Source organism: Cavia porcellus, unplaced genomic scaffold, assembly GCF_034190915.1.
Source record: "Cavia porcellus strain 051 isolate PalLab524CR breed Dunkin Hartley unplaced genomic scaffold, mCavPor4.1 scaffold_16, whole genome shotgun sequence".
NCBI classification, from domain to species: Eukaryota; Metazoa; Chordata; class Mammalia; order Rodentia; family Caviidae; genus Cavia; species Cavia porcellus.
This window is the reverse complement of record NW_026947499.1, coordinates 40,669,421-40,675,405: the sequence shown is the minus strand read 5'-3', so window position 1 is coordinate 40,675,405 and position 5,985 is coordinate 40,669,421. Positions and strand designations below refer to the sequence as shown.

At 37.5% G+C, this 5,985-nt stretch overlaps 1 non-coding gene across 1 annotated transcript; it reads right to left on the bottom strand.

Moving 5' to 3' along the window:
• Positions 1-3,504: 3,504 nt before the first annotated feature.
• LOC111754055 (U6 spliceosomal RNA) lies at positions 3,505-3,611 on the bottom strand. The gene has a single exon (XR_002788784.1). It is a non-coding gene; the product is annotated as a U6 spliceosomal RNA (small nuclear RNA).
• Between the last annotated feature and the right edge of the window lie 2,374 nt (positions 3,612-5,985).

The following is a 5,985-nucleotide window of genomic DNA, read 5'->3' as shown; positions in this document are numbered from 1 at the left end:
CCCCCACCCTTAGGAATTACCTCTGGCGCCAAACTAAGACCAATGGGCTACCTGTGCATCCCTAATGCCCCTTAGGTTCTACCCCAAGCCGAGGCTACTTATGTGCCTCACTCCACATGTTCCATGGAGAGATCACCAGCCCCAGGTGGAGATGCCATGCCCCAGGGGGTCGGGGGTGTCTCTCCCCGCATTCTCAAAATAAAGGTCATTTATATTTCATACTTCTTATCTTTTCAGCTGCCGCCAGTCCCCCTCCCCCACAGTTCTACCAGTGTTCACCAGGCAATCACTTATGCCACTGAGCTAAATCCCTTACCTACCATGTCTACAGATATTTGCCTACAATAACTTAAAATTTTTTATTTGGTTAAACATCTTATACATACATATATCTCTATCTCTATATCTTTTAGCTATTTTTCTCATTGCTAAGATGAAATAGCCAACACCCAATGTTAAAGGAGGGAAGGTTTATTTAGTTCACAGTTTGTAGAGATTTCAGGCCAAAATTGCAGTTCACAGCTTTACTAGAACTTCTTTTCTAGTCAAACTCACAATGTTTTGAATCATTCTCCTGGGCTCTTTGATTTTTTAATTCTTAATATAAATCTGGCTAAAAGCCCCCCATGTCACTGCCTCAACATTCAACTGCTTTGAAATTTCATCTGTCAAATTAATTAGTCCACTGACCCTAATCTCAGGCTCAGGAAAAGTCTCTGGACATGATCAAAATGAGATTTTGCCAAGACATGACACATGTCATCTGGAGTCCAACAACCAGTGTGGTCCTTCTTATCAGGAACCTCCTGAGCCTTGTCTTTACTGGCTTTGTGATCTTCTGAACTCTGACCAGAATCTGTAACACAGAACAACATAAGGCATTCCAGCTCTACTGGTTCAGCTGGCATTTCTGAATCATTCCAAACTCTTTCCACTAGCCATTCCCGAAGGCTCCTGAGTCAGGTATGGTCACAGCAACAACCCCACTTCTCTGGTACAAAGTTCTGTTTCAGTTACTTTTCTCTCATTGCTGAGACAAAATAAACAACACCCAAAATTAAAAGAGGAAGAGCTTACGTAGCTCACAGTTTGTGTATGTTTCAGTCCATAATTGGCGGGCTCCAAAGCAGGATGGCACAAGGCAGAGGTGCAACAGTTCATGGTGGTTGAAGCAGCAAAAACATAAAGTAAGGAGGAAGGAATAGGGAGACAAGCCTCTTTCTGTCCCTTATATTTTGTCCAGTCTACCAGGATTAGGGGGGTGTCCATCCAACCACTGAGCCTATCTAGCAATCACGCACCATTAATTCCAGCATTGCACTATGGATCACTCACACACTCTAGATGCAGCCACCTCTGCAAAAACTCTGTGACCACATGAGGCTTTGGGGGAACATCTAGACACAAACCATAACAATATGGATATAGAGATTAATGTGTTTAAGTATGATTTGGTTTTTAATGAGTTATCTAAATTAATTGTTAAGATTTATTTAAATTGGCTATAATGAAAAGATTAAGTTTTCTATCTCTAAAACAGTATGGTCTTCTAAAAATATTGATATGCTCTTGGTGTTATTGCTTGTTTTTATACGTATCCCACCCCGCTAAAGCTTCATGTGGTCATAGGTGGGGATTTTTTTTCCAGAGGTGGCTAGGTATAGAGTGTGTGATGCTGAAATTGATTCATGGTGCAATTCAAAGATGAAGGCACTAGGACTAAGGGTGCGAATGCTACCTTCCTTAAGTATCCTGGGTAAGATTAGAGATAGAAAGAGGTGCACTTGGTCTTTGTTGTTTTGCTACATTCTACCTGTCATGACCTGGTTTCTCCTCTGTGATACACTTCTACTGTGCTACCTTGCCTTTGAGCCAACCGACCATGGATTGCATCTCACAAACTGTGAACTAAATAATCCTTTCCCCCTTAACCTGTGGGTGTTGGGTACGTTGTCTCAGCAATGAGAAAAGTAATCAAGACATCCTGTTAATTTTAAAAACTAGATTTAAAAGCATGTTTCACCCAATATAAGTTTCTTTTGCTTTCATCATTAGGCTTTAGTTACTAAAAAGTGAGTATTTGAGTGTTAACTTATGAAATATTTTCTTTTTTTTTTTTAAGAAAAGAAAACAAAAAAAATACATGGAGATAAAAAAAAGGGTAGAAATAATACAAAATTACAGAAAAACAAACGATAAGAAATTGCTGGTTGATAAGTTACACATTGTCATCTTAGAAATAGCTGTTCAGGTTATAGAATTAAAGTATTTAGAATGGCATTCAAAAAGTGACCTTACAAACCATTCTTCTCTATGATCGAACAAAAGCTCAGTAATATGATTATCAGTCCTACACATTTGTTTTACATCTCAAAGAGGGTAAGATTAAACATATCAAAGCAGAACAGAACATTTAAAAAAAACAATTTAAAGAAATACAGATTTCAAAGCAAGTCCACTGGAGATCTTCATTATGTAACTGTCTTTAGTTTCTTACAAATAGTTGTCCCTATCTTCACCCACTTTATATACTTATTGCATATTATAGAACTAATCAAATCATTATAGGATGATGAAGTCTTTTTAGGTCCTCAAGTTCCAAATTAGGGAAGACAATATAACTACCATCGCATCTCTCATTCTCTTTGTGATAGCTGTCCCCATCTCTACATATGCTGAAGTTGAACTCAAGAAACCAGTCCAATGTCATTCTAATCAGCAAACAATAGATTGCTAGAATTTATATTATAATGCTACAAAATAAGCCTCGGGTTTCTCAGTGTCTCTTCCTCAGAGTATCTGTTCCTTACATCTTGCATTATATAATCTGTTCCCGTAAATGATTTAAAAAAAATCCATGTGTGAATTTCTACATATATATCTATCCTCTCTGTATTATAGGGAAAACCAAGTCATAGCAAGACAACAAAACAATTTCCTAGAAAAACATGCAATGGATAAGACATATAAGACTACAATATAAATGATCTTCCATACCTACTATGTTTTCTCTTATTATTTTCAATAGATTTGTCCACAACACTGGCTTATTATAGTTAAACATAGTATCACCTATTTTTATAAAAACTTAACTTCGACAGCATTGTAGGATTTGAGAGCTGTTACTAATTAATACCAGTATGGATATCCTTTACATCTTGTCATGCTCAGAGTAGTTGCCTCTACTTTTAGGGTTGATACTAACAAGCATACCAATTTCAAATAAAATCAGCCAAAGCCAACCAATAGTCTTATGATTCAGATTCAATTAAGATCAGTCATAGTAAGACAATGTAAGTAATACAGGATTTCAGTTTAAGTTAATAGGAAAGTAAGGATAGTTACCATGGTATAACCTGCTATTTTTGGTTCAAGATGTCTGTGCCTTCCAATCTGACCTGAGTGGACAGACCAGAACAAATTAAATTCAAACTAAATCTGGCAATAGGACTACTGTGTCTTTTAAATTATTATACACCATTAACAATGACCTCTGCTTTTTTTAAAAATATGGAACACTTCACGAATTTGCGTGTCATCCTTGCGCAGGGGCCATGCTAATCTTCTCTGTATCTTTCCAATTTTAGTATATGTGCTGCTGAAGCGAGTACAACTTATGAAATATTTTCAATAATCAATTGATGATTGGTTAAATAAACAACTATTTTCTTAGTTTATGACATAACATATATTTGGGCACATATGTAGAATACATCTAAAAACAAGCTGTGCGGTGAGTCTAAGCTTTCTGGAGAAAGCCCCTGACTCTCTCCCATTCACTGACCCTTTTCAGCTCAAAGCAGCTAGATAGAAATAAGATGAGATTACCCATTCTCCCCTAACCACAAATGGTGATAGCTCTTTAGAGGAGAGACTATTTATTATAGGCAGCTAAGTTAGATAGAAATTAATAGGCAGTCAGACAGGAACAGGTCCTCAAAAGAGCACACCAAAACCGTGGTAGAGACAGATCCTTTGAAGGACAGGCCTCAAGATAAAGATACGGGCTGGAGATTTAGCTCAGCGGCATAAGCGCCTGCCTTGCAAGCAGGCAGTCGTGAGTTCAATCCCCGGTACCCATAAAAAAGAAAAAGACAAAAAAAAAAAAAAAAAAAAGATAAAGATACAGTGACTGGGCCTACAAACCTCCCTGAGGGTTAAACAATAACTTGAGATTGTACTGTGATGGGTATCACCTGGTTAAGTAAATTCCAGTTAGGCACTGGTCACGCAGATGGGTGACCAGAGAATTCAGATTTATCCTTTCCAAAAGTTTGTTTCCTTTTTCCATGTAACCTTCCTATGTGACTCACTTCTCTGTTGGATCAATATTAGCTAAGCAGCTATAATGGTAATCCTGTAGGTTGGTTTGGCCCATATTGTACTCACATTGTAACTTTGCTGTAAAAATTACCTGTGACAAAGGCCTTAGGAGCAACCCACTCAGGACCCCTCCTGACTCTCAATAAACCATTTCTACTCTTAACTTCCCTTGCTCTTTGGGATTCATTCTTTAATTTAAAGGGAAATGATCTGGACATTTCTGCCATCTCAAAGGTTGGGAGTTATATTTCTCTTATATCTGACAACAGCCAGCTTTGCGGAGGTGGCTTGAATGGTACGGCTTCCCACTTTGACTATGTTTAGTCTGCTGGCCATTAATTAGTGCTTAGAGTGGACATCGGTCATCTTATTTTGATACAAAGCCCTTATCTGCCTATTGCATCAAAAAGCCGTTAACCCAGAGTGGAAGGATTCATTAAAATCATTCCCACACTCGAAGGCCTACCTTTTGCATTATTTGTCTGTGGTTCTTTGGGGGCAGACATTAATCAAGTTCTTGTCAGAAATTTGTAGGGTATTAATGTTGGCTGAGGATGTGATCTATTGTTTTCTTGAAGACCTGGGAAACACTGTCCAGCTGAGACTAAGCAAATGTGTTGCAAATTTAACTAGAAAGGTTCAGCACCCCTGCTTCCATATAGATGAAATTGTCATCCTTTGAAAGACAATTTCCTGAGTGTCTTTTTCTACTTGTCTTTGTGAACTCCCAGCTCTCCTTATAAATTTAGGGTACTTTAAAGCACTCCGGGCTTTTTCTGAAAGATCTGACTTCTGGATGCCATGTAGAAAATTTCATCTCCATTAGACTCCATGCTGAGGGGCTGAAGAGTTGTTCCTTTATCTGGATGGGTGGTAAGGATAATGGGCTTTCTCACCTGAGATATTTGAAAGTTAGGTAAAATATATCTTTTTCTGTTCATATGTGTGCACTTCCAAAGGAAGGAATTCCAGGACTTTGGAAAGCATTCCTCAGATGTAAAGCTGGTCAGACCCTCTTTGCCTCTGAGATTTACAGACGCACCAGAAGGTTAGAGAAAGATTCTGATGGGCCGTAGGTCCTGCTGGTGACACTGAGGGGCAGAGCCAAAACAGTGTCTTTAGGGGGCAGGGAAAAAAATTTTTTTTCCTTTTCAATTATATGATATTCAGTGGTTCCTAAACTTCTGGAGTGTTTTACAGCAGAAAAGAGAAAAGGTATGCTTTTTAAATTACTTTTTTGATCTACTTAAACAAATATTGTAAAAGTGACACAACTTTTTTGGTAAAAAAATGGAAGAAGTAAGGAAAATTGCAAGGCAATTTAAAGTCACTCTTTGAGGATCATCCTAAAAGTATGAACTATATTTGGGACTGCTTGATAATTATATAAATATTCTGTTATAATTAATAACTCTTTTGTGTTTTTCCATCATCAAAGCTAGCTGAGTATAATTGAGTAAAATGTACACCAAATGATGTGAACTATCATATCTAGACTAATTGCAGTAGAACCAAAGGAAGCTATTATAATTATCATTATAATTATCATTAGCTTTCTAATCACCATAACAGCCTAACACCTTCATTTATATAACAAAATACTGAAGAGTAGAGTGTATAAAAACAGACAGCAGAGGATCAGAGGGTGTAGTTTTTTAATTA